At 46.0% G+C, this 23,456-nt stretch overlaps 2 non-coding genes across 2 annotated transcripts; both read right to left on the bottom strand.

Moving 5' to 3' along the window:
* Window positions 1-11,882: 11,882 nt before the first annotated feature.
* LOC147733547 (small nucleolar RNA SNORD83) lies at window positions 11,883-11,957 on the bottom strand. Its single transcript, XR_015308822.1, has one exon. It is a non-coding gene; the product is annotated as a small nucleolar RNA SNORD83 (small nucleolar RNA).
* A 1,208-nt stretch (window positions 11,958-13,165) lies between these two features.
* On the bottom strand, window positions 13,166-13,234 carry LOC147733546 (small nucleolar RNA SNORD83). Its single transcript, XR_015308821.1, has one exon. It is a non-coding gene; the product is annotated as a small nucleolar RNA SNORD83 (small nucleolar RNA).
* Window positions 13,235-23,456: the final 10,222 nt, after the last annotated feature.

The following is a 23,456-nucleotide window of genomic DNA, read 5'->3' as shown; positions in this document are numbered from 1 at the left end:
ACTCACTTGATTCATATTGGAGGGTTACCTGCTTATTTGGAGCTGCTCAGGAGGCAAAGAAAAGCTGTTCTTGGTGATTTGATTATTGACAGTGGCACGCAGAGGCAAGGTCCGCTTTCGGCAGAGTTAAAAATTTGCGAACATACGTGACAAGAATTATCAATTCTATTAAGGACACGGGGCAAGGATTATGCTTCTCATTTCTTTAACGTTTCTTTCTCAGCAGCCAATAAAAACAAAGTAACTAAAAATACTACAAAATCCATGAATACACATCGGGTCACATGGTCAACCATTGCGAGTATCCCTGTATCAGCTCCAGTCATGACGATAGTATCCTCTTTCTTTGAAAAAACATCAAACAGTTAAGTCCATAAACAACAACTAGATCATGAAGAACCATCCCTAACGTAGAAGGATCTCCTCTAGCCGAGATAACTTGCAGCCCAATGGGGCTCCTTATTCCAGACGTGGTTCTTGAACAAACGCATCGTAATCAACCTCCGTGAAAAAACGCAAAGATCGTCCAATAAAGTGGATTATTATGCTCTACTTGCGATCAGCACCTGAAATGAAAAAGGATAAGACCGTAATAGCGTTCACCCTCTGATATCTCACCAGTACATCAGAAAGGCAAGGGAAAAACATAAAAACATATATGCAGTATGAAGATACTCAAATAACAATACAATGCAATTTCCAATGTAAAATACATGTTTTTGGGTGGGGTAATCCTCGCCTCCGTGTCCTTAATAGAATTGAAAATTCTTGTCACATATGTTTGCAAATTTTGAATTCTATGTCAGGACCGGAGGCTCTGTTTATGTTTGTTTAAAGCTTAGCCACCACTACTGATGCCACTTACACAATAGATTTATAATAAAGGGATTTAAATGAGGTTTCAGTTGACCAATCAGCTGTATTCATAATATCTGCTAGGCTGCCTCTGACAGAGAAAGCCATAGCTCCACGAGCTGAGTGTGCTCCAAATTTTGAAACATCAATACCCGCTTCGCTCATGAGCCAACACACCCATCTAGACAAGGTGGCTGGAGTCACTGGGGGAAAGGGTTTTTGCAGCGCAATTAACAATTGACCCCTCATGTTTTGCCAAAACTCAGCGGTACTCACCTTGTAATCTTTTAAACACTGTACTACACACATTTTAGGATTGGTAGGGTAAACTGGGTAAGCTATTGAGGACGTATTACATTTAGCACATTTTGAAATTGCAAAAGTCACACCCTCTGGGGAAAACCTATGACCTGCTAAATCTAAGGCACGGACATCTGAGACCCTTTTGCATGATACTAGGCAGAGTAGCATGGTCAATTTAGCAGAAAGCTGTTTTCTTGACAAATACTTATTGGAAGGCCAGGCCTCCAAGAATCTCAGGACAGAGGACACATCCCATTACTCTGAATATTGGGGACAAGGGGGTCTGACCATCCGATACCCCTAAGAGGTTTATGATTCAAAGGAGGCTCTCCTACCGGTTTGCCATCCACTGACACATAACCTGCCGAGATGGCGGACCGGAAATTATTCACCATCTATAGGCTAAACCCGAAGCCGCAATGGAAGCTAGAAAGTTTACAATGAAGGAGACATGTTCTTTAATGGGATCCACATCCCATTGAAAGCACCAACTACACCATCATTTCCAAGCCGATGACTATCGCTTGTGGGTGTTAGTTGACCATGCCTTGCTGATAAATCTGTCGGTGTCTCGCAAAAGGCCTGGGATCTTCCATCTTTCCCTGAAATTTGCCATGCTACCAGAAGGAGTTGGCCTGAGTGTATCAAAGGATGCTGAGCCTTCAGAGGATCCAGCAACAGGTTCCATCGCTGTGGAAGAAGGATCAGCACCACACAAAGCATCTCCAGAAGTACTGGGAACAATGCCTGCGCTCTCCATAGTGGGGTGATCAGAATCAACTCTGATTGATGATGCCTGGTTCGTGCCAGAACTCTGGGAATCATCATGAACGGTGGGAAGGCATAGCAAAGAGATGTCAGCCAGTCCTGTAGAATCGCATCCGTGGCAAAAGCCTCTGGATCCGGACACCAGCTGTAAAATGCTGGGAGTTGTCTGTTGAGGCGTGAAGCAAACAGATCTATTTTGCAGGGGCCCTAAAGACGATTCCATGACTAGAAAACCCAGTGTGTATGGAGGCCCCAGTCGCTGAAATCCCATAGATGTCGGGAGTGCCAATCGGCTACCTTGTTGTTGCAGCCTGGAAGTTACTTTCCTACCACCGAAATTTTGTTCTGGAGACAAAAGTGCCGAAAATCCTTGGCAATCTCTGCTAGGATCTGGGATTTTGTCCCCCCTAGCTTGTTCACATAGCGTACCGCTGACACGTTGTCCATGAGAAGCAGGATACAACCGTTCGTCTTTCAGGGTGAAAGGCAGCGGATCACAAAGGAGCCGGCCAGGAGCTCCAGGCAAATTATATGCAATGCAAGTTCCTTCTCTGACCAGCGGCCGCCCGTGGAAATCTGACCGCAGCGGGCACCCCAACGGCTGGCATCGGATTCTATCACTACATCCGGTGTAGATCCGAAAGGGCTCGGCCGTTCCAGGCCTCCATGTCGTCCAGCCACCACAACATCTCTAACCTCGCCTCCTCAGAGAGAGGAATCTGATATGAGTAACCAAGGCCTTTCGGGAGATGTTGAAGCTTGAGCCTTTTAAGCACCCAGTGGTGAAGGGGACCCGGGACGATCGCTTGAATTGAGGAGGCCGACAGCCCTACAATCCGGGCTATAGATCTCAATGACACACTCAGCTTGCGCAAAATCAACTTCAACCCTCTCTTGATAGACCTGATGATCTGGGCTGAAAAGAGGAGTTGACAACTCCTTGAGTCGATCAGAAAACCCAGAAATTTGATCAATTTGGTTTTGAATTAAGATCGATTTTTGTGGATTTACAATAAAACCAAGACTCTGTAAAAGGCTGAGCGCCCATTTTAAATGGGTCATCACTAGTTGAGGACAACGAGCCATGATGATGATGTCATCCAAGTATATAATCAGATGAACCCCCTGCGCTCTCAATGATTCCACTACTGGACACAGATGTTTTGTGAGTACCACACTCCCTGCCAGTGGAACTGTAGAAAACGTTGATGCAGTACATAAATGGGAACAGACAGATACGCATCTTTCAGGTTGGGACAGACCATCCAGTCCCCCACTTGAAGGAGATTCCAAAGAAGATTAACACCCTCCATCTTGAAATGTCAAATGATCTTGTCGGGAAAAATACATTTGGTGTGGAGGAAAAATCTGATTGGGGGAATTGAGAAACTCATTCTTGTACCCCTGTACTGTCTCTAAGATCCATGCATCCTGCAAGATTGTGTGCCAATTGTGCACAAAAACTGTATCCTGCCCCCCCCAACCTTACTTCCGTAGACAGAATCAGTCTCACCTGAATTTCCTGTATCTTGTTGACCGCCCAGATGACCTCTGTATCTAACCTTCTGGAATCTGTTCTTGGTTCAACGGTTCGGATAGAAGGAGGCGTTACCATTGTAACTGGAGTCCTGGTAACCTCCTCGTTGTAGTTGGAACTGACCACGCGGGCCTCTTGACTGTAACCACAGCCGAACGACCGCCCTCGGTATCGCCCGGCCCTGCCATAAACCAGGCGGAAAGCACATTTAAGGGATCCCTGGGTCTTATCTAAACCACTAAAAGTGCTACGAACTTCATCAGCTCCTTAAAAAAGGGTTGACCAAAGAGGAGGCCCTGAGCTAGTGGACCCGATTTGGAAAGAAGTGCTCTGCCAATTTAGGATCAAGTTTCAGAAGTATTGAGCGAATTCTTTTGCTGGACATAGCTCAATTCACATTACCCAGCTGACAGACTGCTCTTTGTGCCCATCCAATTAATTCCTCCGGGTTAATAGCCATTGCGGACTCCTTGGCTCAAAAGCCCAATTCCAAAATATTAGTGAGGGGACCTGTCAAATCTAAAACTTTGTCTTGGAATGATCTCTATGCCCTTTTTAGGGTCATTGAAATACTTTATAAGATATGTGAGAATAGAAGGATCCACCTCTAGCGTCTCCACCACCTTGTCTGCCAAGTCAGGCCTTGGGCCATCCGATCTGAGCATCGCTCTCACATCTTTATCGAAAGCCTGCCTAATGTGAGATTGAACATACTTGGCCACCTCTGGAGGTGGAAGCAAGGCGATGGAATTTGGATGAACTATCTCCACCAGCCCGAAGATTATGAGCTTAGTTTGTGAAAGTGCGTCAACATAACGCTCTTTTTCAAATTTTTTGGAGGGTCTAGGAGTCTCCTCCTGGTCAGATGCTTGTTCCGAGGAGGTATCATCTCCATCATCCTGAGGTAACTCAGTGATGGTTGCATCCTTAGCGAAGTGCCATAGTCATGGTCAGAAGCCATTGCTTTGGCCAGCTTTGCAAAATCTGCTGTGTGGGGATTCTTGGACCCTTTCCTACTGCCTGAGCTTGGGAGCCAACCCTGCTGTTGGGCATAGGTGCATAAACGACGCTTTAGTGGCTCTATGGCCCTCTCCAGGACCTTATTTACAGAGTGCTGCACCCCTGCGACTAGCGCATCAACAAGATCCTGCTCCATTGACCCAGAGGGCTCCTCCTCATAATATTCCTCCTCAAAATAATACTCCGACATCCCTTGGCCTCACAGCAAAAGAGACCATCTTCTCTTCCCTTTTAGCCGGGGGCATTTCAATAATCGAGGGAGAGGTGTTCTTTAACATAAAGTACAGGAATTGTTTTTGCAAAGTTAAAAAAGCATTTGCCTATTATTCCACATAGATACTTTCACTTTGACCTTGGTGATAAAGTTGCATTGAGCTTCGCTTTAAGCAGAGAGTCTCAGGTTGAAGGCAAGGCGCTCAGCCCTTCTAAAACTATGTGGAGATGATGTAATATGGAATGTTGGTCTCTGGAAACCAGTGTTCCACTGGTGGAGCAGTGGATGACATGAACAACACTAAAGCTAAGATACTACATATCCTCCTTTCTTCCAGAAGGAAAACAGAAAAGAGAAATATAGAATAAGATGTAGAAGCTAGAAGAACAAAATAGATAGGAGAGTACTGGAGAGAAACAAGGCAGAGGTAGGGAGAAAGAAAACAACCAAGAATCTTGAAGAAGCAGATCAACATAACCTGCTTCCCATCCTCCTTTCTATAAATGAGAAAAAGAAATAAAGAAAAGAAAGAGAAACCATCAATGACTACCCTCTGCACACCAACTGGCCAGGTAAGTACGCAAGAGGGTAACCCACATCGGGAGGAAACAAGCAAGCAAACAGAAAAGAGGAGAAATACAAATGATAAACTCACACTTCTCCATCATGTAAAAAACAACAGAATAATAAATAGAGAACAGCACTGGGATATTGTGTTGACTATAAAACAAAGCGTAAAAATTTAGAGTAAAACAAACGCCCAGTGAAACATAAACCTTTCACTGAGGTAATGGGACTGGAACCCAAACCATACACAAAATGAGGGTAACAATTCAAAATTGTTGTTCACCATTAGAAACGTAAACCTGGCACTATGGTAATGGGACTAGAACCCAAACCATACACTCAAACTGGGTAAAAACTAGTGTGTGCAAGAGCAACCTTAACCATGAGGTAAAACAATGTGCACTGTTACAAAAAAACCATAACCCTACGGTAAGGTAAGAACGTGCACTGTAGTGAAGGTATAAGACATGTAATGTCATGTCCGTGTAAAGACGCACCTCGACTGGAGGTCATATGTTATGCACAGGATTAAAGAGAAAGACCCAACAAACACACCTCTGGAAAGGTCAAGAGATTGTGCAGAGCGGATGTACACCTAGTGTACTATGAGACAAAACATTGTGCACAGTACTAAATGAGAAGAACCCACCCTATGTAGGGTAAGCAAACAAGAAGCAACAACCTAGTGTGAAGGCCTGTTAACGTGCACATGTAGAGATGGGGAAACAGCCAGGACTGAAACCTAGACATAGTGCACTGTGTGAAGGTAAAATATTGTGCACCGCACAACACTAAAAATATTGTGTACCATACAAAAGAGACGACAGCCCAAGAGGTAAAAACAATGTGCACTGTGTCAGTTAACTGTATAATTAGAGTAAACCCTCAGGTAGAGACACAAAATATATGTAAAGGAGAAAACCCAAAACCGTACCCCATGTAGGGCCAAACATCATGCAAGGGAAACGTTACCCGGTGAAAGGGTTCCACCCCTGTGTAGGGGCCATGTGAATTGCAGCTAACCCCTGCAGAGAAAACTAAATATCCCCAACTTAAGGAAAACTTAAACTATGAAATGTGGAAGTTGAACGCTACAAGCTGTAAAATAAAAAACATTCAATGAAAAATGTGAAATATTGTCACCAGATGGCAGCATAACACAGAGGAGTGAATGAAAAAATGCACGTAAACAAGATATCACAATTTTTACAATACTACGCTGCACTCGAGAAAAGAATGCCACCTCAAAACACTCGCCTTTGCAAAAGTTAGAGCTATTGCCATTGTAAATGACAAACTTTTTATTTATGTGTTGTTTTTGAAAATAGATAAATAAATGGCATTGTCATTTACAATATAATAGCTTAATCTCTCGCAAATGCGAGACTTCTTGCTTTTGGTGTTATCTTTCGTAAAGTTTAAGCAAATCTGTTTGTAATTAGGTGTCTTCGTAGTTTTTCTTTTATTAGTGTTTTCTAAATTTTCATATACATAACATGCATATGTGTGCATCTATGAATATGTAAGTATGCTTTAATATTGGTATTGATATAGATAAGCAGATGTTTATATATGTATGTATATATACATATATATATACATACACATACATATATCAACGCATATATATGCATGTTATGTTCATGAAGGTTTAAAAAACCATAATAAAGCTAAAGCTAAAAATTCACCTGATTACAAACAGAATTGCTTTATGTGTGATAAAGATGAAACCAATGGCATTTTGTTCACTAGTGCATTTAGGCAAAGAAAGATTTGGAGTAAGGTTAGGCTTTTTTTGCAGATTGAGTAGTAGAGAGTGAAGAGTATTTAGTGAGTAGAGAGTACTAGAGAGTAATAGAGAGTGAGTCCTTGAGAGTAAGTAGCCTGTGACCAGGCAGGTCGCTCCCTCTGCCACTGCGCAGACCCCCTGTGCGCCGCTGCTCCTGTTGACTGCTGCCTCAGCTGACCGGCCTGCGCCTTCCTCTGCTGCCTGCTGTCTGGTTGTGGGCCTCTTCTTCTCCTTTGTGCTTCGTTTTTGTGCCCCCTTGTTTTTTGGCCTGTGTGTCCTCCTCTCGGTGCCCCCTGGTTCGCTCTCTGTTATTTCGTTTTTGTGCCCCTTCTTCTCCTTTGTGCTTCGTTTTTCTGCCCCCTGGTTTCTGCCCCTTGCGTCCTCCCTTCTGTGCCACTTGGTGTGCTCCTTGTCTATTTCGTTTTTGTGCCCCTTGATCCTATCACTGTGTTTTTGCTTTCTGTGCCGCTGTGTCCTCTACCCCCTCAGCCCCCTCTTGCCTTCTGTGCCATTTGCTTTCCCGTCGCTCGCGTTCCCCATGGCCCCGCCCCCGCTACCCATTGGCCGCACGCTCCCGCTTCCCAGCTGCTCCTCCATCCCTCTCGCTCTCACATGGAGGCCAAAGGCGCGCCTAAGGCAAACCCGTCTGAGCCCATCCGCGCCTGGACCGCGCCCAGCGCCAAGACCCCTGGCCCTTGACGATGCCAGCTCACCCGACGGACATACGACGCCGCCACCCTCCACGCACTCAACGCCGGCTGGAACCCCGCCTGCTTCCGAGCCATCCCGAAATGCACCCACGGACCCTTCACCTGCCAAACCTGCAAATTCACCTCCCTCCGACCCTGCCCGGCACCCGCCAAGCCTAGCACGATCAACAATCACCTCAAATGCATCCTGCTCAACACCCGCTCCGTCCACAGGCACGCCGTCGGACTCTGGAACCTCCTCGGCACAACATCACCAGACGTCGCCTTCCTCACAGAAACTTGGATGAATGCCTCCTCAGCCCCCGACATCGCCATAGCCATCCCTGATGGCTACAAGATCACCCGGAGGGACAGCGACAACCAAACCGGAGGAGGCGTCGCCATGGTCCACAGAAACACTATCCGAATCACGACCAACTCCGACGACACCCTCATTGCCGCTGAGCACCTTCACTTCCAGATACACACCGACCCCAAGACCACCCTCAGAGGCACTCTCATCTACAGACCCCCGGGACCACGTACACAATTCAGCGAAGCCATCGCAGACTTCATCAACCCGCACGCCCTAACCTCCTCAGACTACATCCTCCTAGGGGACCTCAACTTCCACCTGGAGAACAACAATGAAAGCAACAACGCCACCCTGCTGGTCAACTTCGCCAACCTCGGACTCAAGCAACTGGTGAACACCCCCACCCACTACGCCGGCCACACGCTCAATCCCATCTTCTCCTCCAGCAAGCACATCTCCTTCAGCCACTCCACGGACTATGCTGGAAAGATCACAGCTGCGTCCACTTCAACTTCAGGAGAACCACGACCCACCACCACCCGCAACAGGTTCCCCGCAGAAGCTGGAGCAAGATCACCGCTGACCAGCTCACCACCTCCCTCAGCCAGAACCCTCCCACCAACACGACGGACCCCAACGAAGCAGCCCGCAACTTCACACAGTGGTTCACCAACTGCGCCGATAACCTCGCACCACTGAAGAATCCTCCCAGCACACCTGGCAGCAAGAAAGCCTTGTGGTTCACCAACGACCTCAAAAACTCCAGGAAAACCTGCCGCACCCTCGAGAAAGCCCGGCACCTCAACCAGACAACAGAAAACAAGACAGCCCTCAAGAACGCCACCTGCAAACACCACCAGCTGATCCGCACCACCAAAAGGACAACATTCAAAGAACGACTGGACAACAACACCCACAACAGCAAAGAACTCTTCAGCATCGTTAAAGAGCTCTCCAACCCCAGCGCCTGCAACAACGACATCACACCCTCGCAAGACCTCTGCGACTCACTCGCCTCATTCTTTCATCGCAAGATCGACGAAATACACAACAGCTTCGGCGCACCCAACCACCGAGCCTGCGCCCCCCACCACCACCCTCTGCAGCTGGACCTCGGTCAGCACCGAAGACACTACCCGCACGATGAACACCATCCACTCCGGCTCCCCAACCGACCCATGCCCACACCACATCTTTAACAAAGCCGACTCCATCATCGCACCCCAACTCCGGGACATCATTAACAGCTCCTTCGCATCCGCCACCTTCCCGGAAACCTGGAAACATGCCGAGCTCAACGCCCTCATGAAGAAACCCACCGCGGACCCCACGGATCTCAAGAACTTCCGCCCCATCTCGCTCCTCCCTTTTCCTGCCAAAGTCAACAAGAAGACTGTCAACAAACAACTCTCCGCCTTACTCGAGACAAACGGATCCCTCGACCCCTCGCGGTCCGGTTTCCGAGAAAACCACAGCACCGAGACGGCCCTTATTGCAGCTACCGATGACAACAGGTCCCTGCTCGACAACGGGGAAACAGCTGCCCTCATCCTCCTGGACCTCTCAGCAGCCTTCGACACCGTATGCCACTGCACCCTGATACAGTGAGTCAGCAACACCGGAATCCAAGGAACAGCCTTGAAGTGGATCATCTCGTTCCTCGCCGGAAGAACCCAGAGAGTCCGCCTCCCCCCGATCCGATCCGCGGCCACTGAAGTCATCTGCGGCGTTCCGCAAGGATCCTCACTCAGCCCCACCCTCTTCAACATCTACATGAGCCCCCTAGCAGCCATCGCACGCCAACACAACCTCAACATCATCTCCTATGCTGATGACACCCAGCTGATCCTCTCCCTCACCAACGACCCCGCCACCGCCAGAGCCAGCCTCCAGGAAGGAATGAAAGATGTTGCGGAATGGATGAAGCTCAGCCGTCTGAAACTGAACTCAGACAAGACGGAAGTCCTCATCCTGGGCCCATCCCCCTCTACCTGAGACGACTTCTGGTGGCCCCCGGCCCTGGGCACCGCCCCCCAGCCAACGGACCATGCACGCAACCTGGGCTTTATCCTGAACTCCTCCCTCATGATGACCAAGCAAGTCAACGCCGTCTCGTCATCCTGTTTCAACACCCTGCGCATGCTCCGAAAGATCTTCCGGTGGATCCCCACCGAAACCAGGAAGACGGTCACCCAGGCCCTCGTCACCAGCCGTCTGGACTACGGGAACACCCTCTACGCTGGATCTACATCCAAACTCCAGAAAAGACTCCAGCGCATACAGAACGCTTTTGCACGACTCATCTTGGACATCCCCCGTCACAGCCATATCCCTTAAGCAAGAGGAGCACGTTCAGACTCCTCACCCAGGCACACAAGGCTATCCACGACATGGGCCCCAAATACCTCAACAGCCGCCTCACATTCTACATACCCACCCGCCAGCTCCGATCCGCCAGCCTCGCCCTCGCCTCTGTCCTTCTCCTACCTGGCGGCCAAGACATGGAACTCCCTCCCCACCCACCTATGGCTGACCCAGGACCACCTGTCCTTCAGGAAACAACTCAAGACCTGGCTGTTCGAGCAGTAGCGACTCCCCCCCCAAGCGCCTTGAGACCCTAGCAGGTGAGTAGCGCCCTATACAAATTTGTCTGATTGATTGATTGATTGAGTGTGATTAGTAGAGTGAGTAGTAGAGAGTTAGCAGTAGAGAGTGACTAGTAGAGAATGAGTAGAGAGTAGAGTAGTAGAAAGTAGTAGAGAGTGAGTAGTAGAGAGTAGTAGAGAGTGAGTAGTAGAGTGTGAGTAGTAGAGAGTGAGTAGTAAGTGAGTAGTAGAGAGTGATTAGTAGAGAGTGAGTAGTAGAGTGAGTAGTTGAGTGAGTAGTAGAGAGTCAGTATTAGAGAATGAGTAGAGAGAAGAGTAGTAGAGAGTAGTAGAGAGTGAGTAGTAGAGAGTGAGTAGTGGAGAGTGAGTAGTAGAGAGTGCACAGGATGCATAGGCTCCATACCCTCGCCCTTTCTCCCACGCAGCTCTTAACCATGCAGATGGCTTCTCCTTTAGTGGTGATCACCACAATGTCCTGGTTCATCTCGATGCCATCCTCATAACGCAGGACTCTTGGGAACATGATCTTGGCACCGCACCGTAGCAGATGCCGTTGACTTGGAGAAGAGACGTGAAATCAGACAAAAGCAGGACTCAGCAGCGCCAGTCCATGACAGGGCCCCCGCATTATGAGCTGGTAAACCGCAATACGTCAAACCTGCCAGTATTTATGGGGGTTAAAGCCCGGTCTTTAAGGGAAAGTGCAGTAGACACCAAAATCTAAATTATTCCGCCAAAACTTTCAAGTGTGTCCCATTTATGGTTCTAAATGAAATAGTATTTTTGTGCATGTATTCTGACTTGGTTGAATCACGATCCACTCTAAATGAAGGCATACTTCCAGTGGAAAAAAGTATAAAATGAGTGACTCGTTCATCACTTAAACCAGCAGTGGCAAAGCCGATAAGTTTGATTGAATGTGCTAACGCATGATGGACAGTCTGCAGCCAATGGTTGAAGAGGCTGGTTGAACAAAGCCAATGGTTAAAGAACCAGACTCCGTACATATTGTGATTAGTTAGGTCTGTTTTACATACCTCCTGTCAAATTGCAGGTTTAAAACACAAAATGCCAACAGAAGAGGCTACAATTGACATATTTAGGCCTCTGACGCCGCTCACGACAGCATCCTACTAAAGGAGTTTGGATTTTAAAAGCAGAGTTGAGGACTCCGCTTTCGAGCACATCTGGGGGGGGGGTTAGAGGACATGCAGACAGAGTCATCAGCCATGGGTGATAGATTCACGTCATCTTCACACGAGTGTTCATGGAATCTGCTTCTCATCATGTGGCTCTACGCAACGCCAGCGCCCACCCATGCCTTCGAAGCACTCACTGCGATTATCCTTCATGACCAGCCGCTTGTAGGACACCATGAGCTTCTCCAGGTGGTAGATGACGCGTAGGAGGTAGGTCTCGTCCTTGGTGTTGTCATACTGCCACTGAGCGTCCAGCACGTCATGCATGGTCACCATGTTGTCCTGTGCAAGAAACAAGGAATGCTACTTTTATACCAGGGCACTGCTACAAAGCTTCACCCCATCTACGATCGGACAGCGACGCCCCGCCAAACCCACCCAGAATGACCAGTCAAGCTTGCGACGGAACATAAATGAGTGCAGAGAGCTGTACAACATCCAGTAACTAGATGATAAAATTCACACCTGTGTTAAATTCTAAAATGTTAATTTATCCGGACACGCAAGTATTGGTGACGCAATCAAAGAATCTGCATGTTATTTCACAGAAAGTCAGAATGGGCGATAATTACAGAGCTCAATAAACTGAGCACCTTGGTGTGATAGTTTAAATGGGATTGTTTGGCCACCCAAACACCCCCAGCCACCATTCACGGTGTGCAGGCCGCAGAGCAGCGGGACGGAGCACCGCACCCCGCTCGCTGCCATGCAGCCCGCGCTCTCTCCAAAGGTGTATTTACCAGTATAGGGGGGCAGCCTTGAGCTGAACTCAACGCCTTGGGTGGGGTCTGCACATCACGAAACACAAGCATACATACCTTCTCTCCTAGGACCCCGAGCGGACCTGCCGCAGCTCCTGCATCTGTCCCCCCCACACCCAGCAGCAGGCCCACGTGCACACACAGGGTCCGGATGTAGGTGCCGGCCTTGCAGCTCACCCAGAAGACACCTAGAAACACAAGCGTTTGACAGGTCAGTAACAACAAACATAGGATGGGGCGGTGCCAAGAAGCCCCATCAAGAAGAACATGTGGTGCCCCCATAAGCCACTGGATTACTTCAACTAGATGGGCATTTATAGCAAAACACACAGCTCTGCCCCATCACAGAAAGCATCCTGAATTAAGTAAAAAAATTAATTAGAGAGGGGAGCGGAGTTCCAAAACGACTTGCGCAAAACATAGGCGCTCTAAAAGATGCATTCGTTCGAAGATGAAATCAGGATTCTGCCATACATTCTAGCCGTGCCGGGTGCAGCGTTCTACACTCCACAGACACAGCTATGTAGAGCTACCCAGAGTGAGCCATCAGTGATAGATACAAGTCATCCTCGCACAGAGTGCTGATGAAATCTGAGTCACATCATTTGGCTCACTACCGGCTCCAAGGCCAATCACAATGTGCTCCCCACCCCACAGTACACTCACCCAATCTCCTCTTGGGTTTCGTATTCTAGCAGTTTGCTCTCATAGATGGTGCACACTCTTGACTGTCTCTTCACTGCAGCTACCACCGGGGGGCGCTGGAACAGAGCACCCATCAGGGTTTCAAGCATCTGAAGAAAGAAGGAAAAAATAAAAAGTCACCTCAGCGGCCAGCAGAGATCCTGCAGCACATAGTGGACATCGAGCGGACAGACCCCTAGACACCCCAAGCAACCTCATCACTTCTGTGCTCAGATGCATAGCATTCCCTGACAGTTCAAGTCGGCTATGAAATTAAGATGCAACAACTTGGTAAAATGTATAAGACACCCCCACCCTATGCTATTCCATTGTAAGACTGTAGGAAGGCGCGTGCACACGTCCCAGTATGACGCCCTCATTACAACCTTTTCCAGTTTGCTATAGTCATCATGTGTCATATGATACACAGCACTACAGACCATGACTTTCTATAGCACTACATGGATACATAGAGAGGGGTAAAAAGGAAGAGCTAGAGAGGAGAGAAAAAGAGAGGGACGCAGAGAGGGATACAGCAGAAACAAATCTGTGAGCGCTCGCCAGGCAGCCGCAGTTGTGACGTAGACTTTTTCTGCTGCCCCACTTAGACGGGACTCGGTTTGTCTTGCTGCTGTGGTAAAAGGTTCCTTATCTTCTTTATGGGGTCATCTGTTTAGCTACAAAACAAATACAAAGGTTCCCTTTTCATATATTCTTTAGTAAAGAGACTGGAGTCTCTGAGGGATCCTGGTGAAGGACAATGGGTAAACACTGGATTTTATCTGAGGTTGTATAGGGATTAACAAATGTACAATTTTACAAGGTAAATATATTGACATCAAGTTGAACCAATGAGAGTGTGGAGACAAAAGGATTTTTTTGAAGTATATCTCTGAAATTTATTGTCTGTTTGTACATGTATCATGGGTTAAAAACATTATATTTATTCATAAAAACACATTTCATAACTTAAAAACAATATTCACTTAAACAAAGAAGAATATGTTGACGCAGCGTTTCGGTGATATAGATCGTCACCTACTTCAGGACAATTTTTCATTTAAAAAGCACTCTAGTTGGACTGCTGGCTAGTCGCTTTAGTCAATGGGCGATTTCAAGCTCTTACAGTTTGTGCATTATTTCTTATTTTCATGAAGGTTATTCTTGATAGAAAGATTTTTTCTTCTTCTTTTACAGGCCCTTCTGGTGATTCATCAGTTATCACATTTATCTTGTGTTCTACTCCTCGGAAGAACGCCCGTTTGTTGTTTTAAAAAAGGTTGTGTTCTTTACTCTGTCATCTTTATATAAAAAATTAGGTAAGCTTCTTGCTTGAATGGTAATAAGACTGTGCTTGGCTTGAGCGGTGCCTTACTCCAATTTGTAGTTCTCTTCTCTCCTTCAACAAAAAGACCTCACGGACCGTCCTTCAGGGATGTAATCATAAAAGGGTTTCTCCTAAAAAAAAAATTCATTGTCATCTGTTTAGCCCCATAAAGAAGATAACAAAGCTTTTACCACAGCTGTAAGTCAAGGAACCAAGTCTGAAAGGACGGGGCTTGAAGAGAAAGAAGAACGTCACTAGGACCTCTTCATCAATGGCTGACCACCGTTTAGCATGAACGGTGATGCCAGCCAATGGAAAAGAGGGGCGGGCTTAACCTCACTAGTGGAAAATACTCCAAGTCATTAAATCTCGCCAGCTCGACTGCGCATGTCTGCGCAGCCATCGCAGGCCGAGACCTAAAAACGAGACACTGTTGTTGTTGTACAGACGTCAAAAATAGAAAGAACTATAAAGTAACCACACTGCTACTATATTCTGACCATGAAAAGAATGTGTCTCCAATGCAGAAAACAGTACCTCAAAGCATCGTACTGTAACCGATCTTCATCTTGATCAGGTCATCATAGTACGGAGTTGATCCCAGTCTCCGTCCAGTTTCATTAAAACTTTATTGCACCAAGACTGAACAGCGTGGTTGGCCAGCGTGCAAGATTGATGGTGATAACTTGAGGAAACAGCGTAGATTCCTTTAGAAAATAAACCCACACAGAATGCCTCGAAGAAACTAAACACAGACAACTGGAGAGAATACCCTCAACGTCGTTTCCTATTGATCCGAAGAGTTGATTTGAAATGAGCGTGGTGCTTGGTTGGCAAAACAGCAAACCTTGCCAACATAAACATGGCGGGACGTTGGGTCACGCGATGCCGGGTGGCTCACGGCACGCAGGTGCTCCCGAAAATTAAACAGCATCTGAGGATCCTTCAAAGAAGGTAATATGTCACAGGAGCTCCGTGGAAGGCAGCAAAGACAGGTAAGTGTGGGCACTGGGTGAGATACGCGCTGCATTTTGAAATGTAGAAGAAGCAGTTAAACTGGCGCTGGCTCAAACATGGTTCAAGATATGTCATAAATAACAGACACAAAAGAGGCTCACCTCCATTTTTTTTTTCACGAACACATGGTGGTTTAACAGGAAGTACCTCGACAAACAGTTGAATACAAAAAAAAACCGAGCCTCACCAAATTCAAATACTACTGTTAGAGAAAATGTGCACAGAATAGCTGATAAAACAAATGCAAAGCTCACACCTCAGCAGCTCCGTGTCTCCTCTGGAGCGATGTTTCACACAAGGATGACGATCCCAGTGTGAAGAGGCAGTAGTGACGGAAAGCTTGTATGTAGAACGAAAGCTTCTTATTCTGGATACAGACTTAAAGATCATAGGTTGATTAAAAAACTTTCACAGAGCACCAGAGACTCTGTAGGAACAGCATGTAAAAATGTCACTTGTTGTAGGTATAGACAAACTTGTTCTTGGTTACCTTAGAACACCTTTACCTTGCTTGTTGAGGTGCTGCATGCGTATCAAGGACAGACCTTTGAGACGCTGTAGGAACAGCAGGCAGAGAGTTGAGCTGTGTAGAGACTGGAACTGGCACTTTTGCATTGAGGGCGACCGGTGGGAGGTCAATGGTGGGGCTGAAATGTGTAAACAACACTTGTGTAATGAGGGTAAATCGGAGGTCCTTCTCTACGGCCAGTTCCGAGACGACTTTAAAACCCGCGTGTGGCCCCCGGTGCCCAAAGCAGGGCCAGCTAAAAATCTGGGTATCTGGTTTAGCGAGGACCTCCGATTCAGTGACCACATAAATAAACTGACGGGGTCTGCTTTGGCACTCTCAAAACAATTTCCTTTCCTCCCGAGAGCAGCTAAAGAGTTGGTCACCCGTTCTCTGATCCTGTCCAGACTGGATTACGCTAATGCCTTGTTCTTGGGGCTGCCTGATTATTTGTTGCACAGGCTTCAAATCATCCAGAACACCGCAGCTAGGCTTCTCTTCAATGCCCCTTCGAGATCTAGCGCGCGGCAGTATCTCTGGGAATTACACTGGCTCCCAGTGGCCGAAAGGATGCAGTTTAAAGCAATCACTTTGGCCCATAGGGCTCTGCACGGTCTGGGTCCCACCTATCTTAGGAAGCGGTTCGCTCTCCATGTGCCTAAGCGACCTCTGCGCTCAGCGGTACAACGCTGGATGGTCGTTCCCCGCTTTCGCAGAGTGCGGCTGGGGGGTAAGTCTATTTCTGTCAAGGCTGCTGAAGCCTGGAATTCGCTCCCAGCTGATCTCCAATTCATTTCGGAGCTTCTGCCCTTTAAGAAGCAGCTGAAAACACACCTGTTCAGCATGATCTGCTAATCCGATCCCTGCCCCCACCTGTGCTCTCCTCCGCACCAGGACACTCTTGAGTAACAGTGCGCGCTACAAATACATTATAACATAACATAACATAAAGCTAAGATACTACAAAGGCTCATTATGATCATTTCTTCACATTCTCCACCTTTATGTGTCTCACATATTCTGCACATGCTATCGTACTGGGTGTGTGTCTCACATCTTGCTACACAGTATCTCTCATTTAGATTGAAGTCCCAGTCTGTATTAGGGGCTAGTGCTTGAAGGCTGTCTTGTATTGCTATTCAACAAAGGACATGAGACATTAGGTTCAATATTGCTGAGGAGTCCGAGCAGTAGGGGAATGTACTTTGTATTGTGTGGCACAAACCTAGCCAAAGGTCGGCAGAGGACTGCACAGGGTCCAAGGTAAGCACAGAGTCAACATATAGTGTGTATCTTTAATTTGTGGATAAGAAAACATACAACTCAACTTTAAAAAAAAGTTTATGGGGGCGCCAACAAAGATCGTTGCACGGGGCACCACCATAGCTAACGCGGGCCCTGTTGTTGGCATGGAACCTTTGAGAATGTGATCTAAATATATGTTTGTGGGCATTCCCAAACTCCTCTGTGACCACTTTCCACCATGGAAATGGTTGGAGATGATACTCCACCCAAAGGTGGGAGTAACTCTCCTCTCAGGCTAGGCACCCAAATGGATCACCCTCAGACATTCTGGTAATATAGGGAAGCTGCTTGTTTTCTTAATGGGGGAAATATGTTTTCTTGTGGAGAAAATAAATGTGCATTTGCACCAAAATGCCATTCCCCAGGGACAAAGTTTCCTAGCACGGAGAGCTCTGAATAGCGGGAATGGGAGCCTTTAGGAAAGTCACATGACATGCCTAGAAATTTTCCTGGAAACCTCCACCTGGTGCAGCATTTCAGGCACATTGCTGGAAACATTTCTAAAAAGAGAAAAAAGTTGTAAAAGTATGCACGAGCAAAGCTGTAAATCTCCATCAATGCTTTATCAAGTTTTTTCATGAACAGGACCCTTAGTGTAGATCATTTATATACCATTTCAGAAAAAAATCAAGATTTATAGTTCAACAAAAGCCCCCGTTCATATGGTAAACAATTATGCTCGCATGCTGTCTAATACATACCTCCTTCCCTAATTATACATATGTGCATGTGGGCTAACATGACTCTCTCATAGGTTATGAAATGTGTCATGTTGGTATCATTTCATAGCTAGTTAGTGGCAATATCTTTGTGTAAATGCATATAAAATTCATAGTTAACATGGGAACGAATATCTGTTAGTTGACCACATTGTGGGGATTGTGTCTTTACCCTGACTACCGCTACTTCATCATATCTTTACATTTTCCTTCCTTCACTTTGGCTATCTGGACATAACACTGAAATGATTTTACTTTGTCCCCTTTACTTCATCCTATTTCCCTAACACTAAATATTACCATAATGCTATCTTTATACCTTATAGATTTAATTGTATTTCAAAAGTTATAGTGGTCACCTCATAATAAATGTGACCCAGATCTAATTAATTGAAAGTATACATATTACAGTCATTACTAAACCTAACCACAATTTGCAATCTATTTTAAAAAAGTTAAAACAATAAAATCCTCATTCTTACTGATACGTCATGATAAGCAAACATATAATGTATTGAATGTAAACACTGTAATCACCTTAAAATGTTCACACTTAATTAAATACTGTTCTTTTTTAACTTAAATAAATTAAATTAGTTTAATACCAGCCTTAACAATGAAGTAATTGCGGTTGCATTGGTTTAGATTAAGTAAGCTATTAGGTAACACGAATCTTAATGACATTTTAAACACAGTAACATTAACACTAACCATAAAATAATCAAGCTACAGCCATATGCAAGATTTGCCAATAATTTAGTAATTATTTAACTCTATATCATAACAGCCTTAAAAGTATTTACCTGATGCTTTAGATAAAATGATGTAAGTGCAGACGAAGTATAGATACTGCTGAGATAACAAAAGGGAGGGAACTCTGAGATGTAAAACGGATGAGGTAAAATTTAGACAGCATTGGGAGGGAAGGGTGAGGGAGGGGTTAAAGCAGACCAATGAAACTTGCATGTGGAAAAGGCCGCTTTATTTGGAACAGGTGCGTATCACAATTTAAATAAACCTCGGCAAAAGCCTTCCAAAACTAAACCTCACTAAATAAATAAATAACCTTAACCCCGCCCCCCACCTCCTCCCCTAAAATTTCATGACCCCTCCCCCACCCATACAATACAACATTTCAAAACAGTACAGCAACATTATAAAACATTACATCATCATTATAAAACATTACATCATCATATCAACCCCATAACTTATATATAAAAGGCCCTCCGATAACCAACTCACATGCCTGCCCCTTCACCTCTGTCAAACCCCCCAAAACGTGTAATCAGACATCCAATGACCAACTTATCTTTTCCCTGCTGATAACCTAACCTGACCATTAATCAATAAAAATCTGCCACAAACTGCCCCGAAGCAACTAGACCCCGCACAGCACCTGCTCCAAGCGACAGACTACAAATAAAAAAACCCTGCACCACTGCTCCAAACAAAAACCGCTGAATAAAAACCAAAAAACAAAGTAGAGAGAACAAGCACTGGCGTTGCCAATAGGTCTCGCAGTAGGAAAGTTGGAGCTATTACAATTGCAAATAACAATGCCTTTTATTTTTGTTTTCATTTTAAAAACATAAAGGGCTTTGTCATTTACAAAACCAATAGCTCCAACTTTCCTACTGCGAGACCTATTGGCAACGCCAGTGCTTGTTTACTAAGTTAATTAAGAAAGAGGTGACTTCCTATGAGATCCAGGCCCCACAAGATCTTATGAAATACCTTGTGAAAGGAACAACTGGGTGTTGTTGCAAGAAAAGGGCAATTGATGCTTTCGTAAGTCGATTTTGGTCGCCCATCCAGACTTAAAAGCAGCTCCCCCCAAAGTTGCATCTCCTGTCCAAATGGCAAGCCTGCCCCTACAGATAATCTGTGCTTCTTTTCGGGATGTCAGTGTAGTTTAGGGAATGGTTAAACTAGCACAAACCAGTGTTTCTGCAACATAGTCTCTAGATGAATACAGATTTAAAGTGCTTGGGGGAATACAGAGGGAGTAATCAGTTTACCATCTTTACCAGCATGGCTCAGGTTTGAAATATTTGTAACCTAAGCTGTCTACATGAAGAAAGGAGAGATAAAGGCAAGAGACTAGAAAGATGTGCTCCTTTTGTAACTGCTAGCAGTGGGCCTGGCATAGAGACACAGCTTGGAGTGCACGTCAGACTGCCATCACACTATGTGAAAGCACTGCTACCCTGAGTTTATTTATGCCTGTGATAGATGTAAATTGTTTAGTTTTAATAAGTCATTTAATTCGGGGGCTTCCAAGAGACACTAATGTCGAAAGATAACGGAACGGAGACACTGCAAGATAAAGGATGTATTTTGTTTAGTAGCCCACGATCCAGTTTGAGAGGAAAGCTGTGATTTGTACTGGTTTGCTCTGCTGTTTGCTATTTGGCTTACGATCACCTTGCCTCGTACTGCTGAGTACCAATAAAACTAGGCAATATTTAAATTTCTTATTTACAGCTGTACAAAATGTAAAAGTGGGGCTTGCCATGTAAAAATCCCCTCAGGAACTTCCCGCATCATGAGGCAATGCGCTGGCTAAACCAACAACAGGGTGCATATTGTTTCGTCACTGAAATGGATTCAGCTGATCCTTGTTAGTTTGCAAGCAACTAACGAGAATCATCTGAAACCACAAGCGCTTGCAAACTAAACTAGGATCGGCTGAAAACAAGCGCTTTATTTTGGCGCAATAGCCCCGCTGCGTCGTCCACATGGTTGTCTAAGTTGTGAGAGAGAACTGACAGTTGGAAGGCCCGTTTCAGGAAATGCACCTCGGCCTGTAGAGACATGATACTGATTTCCACATTCTCCACTTTATATGTGACTTTATGAAAATCAGAGCACAACAACAGAGCAGTCCAGTGTCTCGGAGGTTTCACAGCAAGTGAGTCTATGAGTAGGCTGACGGGGGTAGTATACTGCATGATGGTATTGCCCTGTTGGAGCCTATGAGGCGTGTCCCTCCCCGTGATGCGGCCAAGAAAGAAGAAGCCAGCTCAGAGGATCCCCTTAAAACTGTCAGAGGCTAAATGTAGCACAGGGAGACCTCCAGCGGTAAGACAATCAAAAACAACTTAGAAAACATTTCACAGTATGAAAAGATCAAACTCATGAATGAGCGTGATACACCTCAGCTAAAAATCATGATAAATAACAACACACATTAGAAGTGAAACTGCAAGTACAGAAGGACCAGCTTTGCTTGTTTAAAACTCAGAGGCAAAAGAAGAGGACATATGTACTTATGACATATGCTCTCCCACTTCAGGCAGAGTGTAATGTGTAAAGCGTCTTGTGGAGCAACCATGTCACATGAGCAGATCGTGGAGTCTGAGGACTTATGCCATCCCGCTAAGAGTTGTGGCAACAAATGAAATAAATAAATAAAACGCATACACCATGAAGCAGACACAGGGACGTGGACACCGTGCTAAGCCAAGAAGATAAAGAATGGCAGCCGAAGCAAATACAAACAAGCAGCAATTGGCCATGGCCTGCCTGCGAGGCTCAAAGTGTTAGAAGGCAGGTCTTGGGCAGAGGCAGAGTACTGACTTAGGAATGACTGTGAGGCGCATTGGTGTGAAGCACATCAAAGGGCTTCTCCTCCCCTAATTAGGTGAGGAGAAGCTGTTTCGGGAAACTGAAAGTACGGCCGGCCTGTGGCCGGCCATGAATAATTAGGGGAGGAGAAGCCCTTTGATGTGCTGGGCTGGCCCTGAATGCGCGTGCATGTTTAATCACGTGGTTCACGTGAACTGCATGAAAACTGCGGGGCTGAAAGCCCTTTGGTTTGACGATGTTTTCGCCACTTGAATTCTCGCTCCGCTCGATGCGCTTGCGCACATCGATAGGTCGCGAGACCTAAAAAAGGAGGGGGAAAACGAAAGGGAAACAAGAATATAACGGAAGGAAAAAATCAGTAACTAAGCTAATGATAAAAAATTGGGAGGGAGGGTGGGATAAAAATTCCTAGCTAACCACCCAGCCACCAGGTCACCAAATCTAAAATGGTGGCTGGGAGGCGGGGACAAGGGACTATATAGGTTGGGCTACAAACTCCACTCCTACTAGGAAGCAGCCCAAAAACCTTCCAGAAAGTTCTGCATAACAACCCCCCCCCCCCACGGCCCTCCCAAATCGCCGGGGGGGGATCTCCCTTCGGTTTGCAGCCCCCCCAGCCCCCCTTGGGAGGGGGAGGTGAGGGGGGGTTAAAGCGGACCAATGAAACTTAAATGTGGAAAAGGCCGCTTTATTTGGAACAGGTGCGCATCACAATTTAAATAAACCTCTGCAAAAGCCTTCCAAAACTAAACCTCACTGAATAAATAAATAACCTTAACCCCGCCCCCACCCCCTCCGCTATAATTTCATGACCCCTCCCTCACCCATACAATACAACATTTCAAAACATTACAACAACATTATAAAACATTACATCATCATATCAACCCCATAACTTATAAATACCAGGCCCTCCGATAACCAACTCACAAGCCTGCCCCTTCACCTCTGTCAAACCCCCCAAAACGTGTAATCAGACAACCAATGAACAACTTATCCTTTCCCTGTCGATAACCCAACCTGACCATTAATCAAGAAACATCTGCCACAAACTGCTCCGAAACAACTAGACCCCGCCACCCAGGAAGGTGGGGGGGGAGCAACACTACCCCCCCCTTTCTGCCTCACCCTAGTAGGGAAAAAAGGAAGGGAAAAAAGGTAATGCCCGAAGATCATTCAATGCTGAACGTTCAAAGATCTAGCTAGAACTTCTCTTAATTCCAACAAATATAGGTCCATTCCTACTCTAGATAAATGAACTCCGTCATCCCTGAAAAATTCCACAGACTCAAAACGTATCTCTCTATGAGACACTCTTCCAAAACCCAATTGACGGCAAAATCTGGAAACTTCAGCGTTAACCTTCTTTCTAGCCCAGTCAATCGCTCTAGGATTCAACGCCCCTCTCCAAATCCTACTCGGAACCAATTCTGTCCACAAAACATGACAACCAGACCAACGCTCCTTAATGAAAGCTAAATCCCTCTTAATTGCCCGCAACAAGACCACTCCTTTAGTCGCACAAAGATCATTCTCACCCAAATGGATGACTAAAATATCCGGTCAGCAAATCCCAACCACTCCTTTATTGAGACATGGAACAAGTTCCCTCCAAAGCATCCCCCCTTTTCCTTTCCAAACAATGTTAAACATTTTATCATTGAAACCTAACATTAGTCCA

This window comes from Lissotriton vulgaris, chromosome 2_1, assembly GCF_964263255.1.
Source record: "Lissotriton vulgaris chromosome 2_1, aLisVul1.2, whole genome shotgun sequence".
Lineage (NCBI taxonomy): Eukaryota > Metazoa > Chordata > Amphibia > Caudata > Salamandridae > Lissotriton > Lissotriton vulgaris.
Note: the sequence above shows the minus strand (reverse complement) of the source record. Positions and strands in the feature narration are given on the sequence as shown.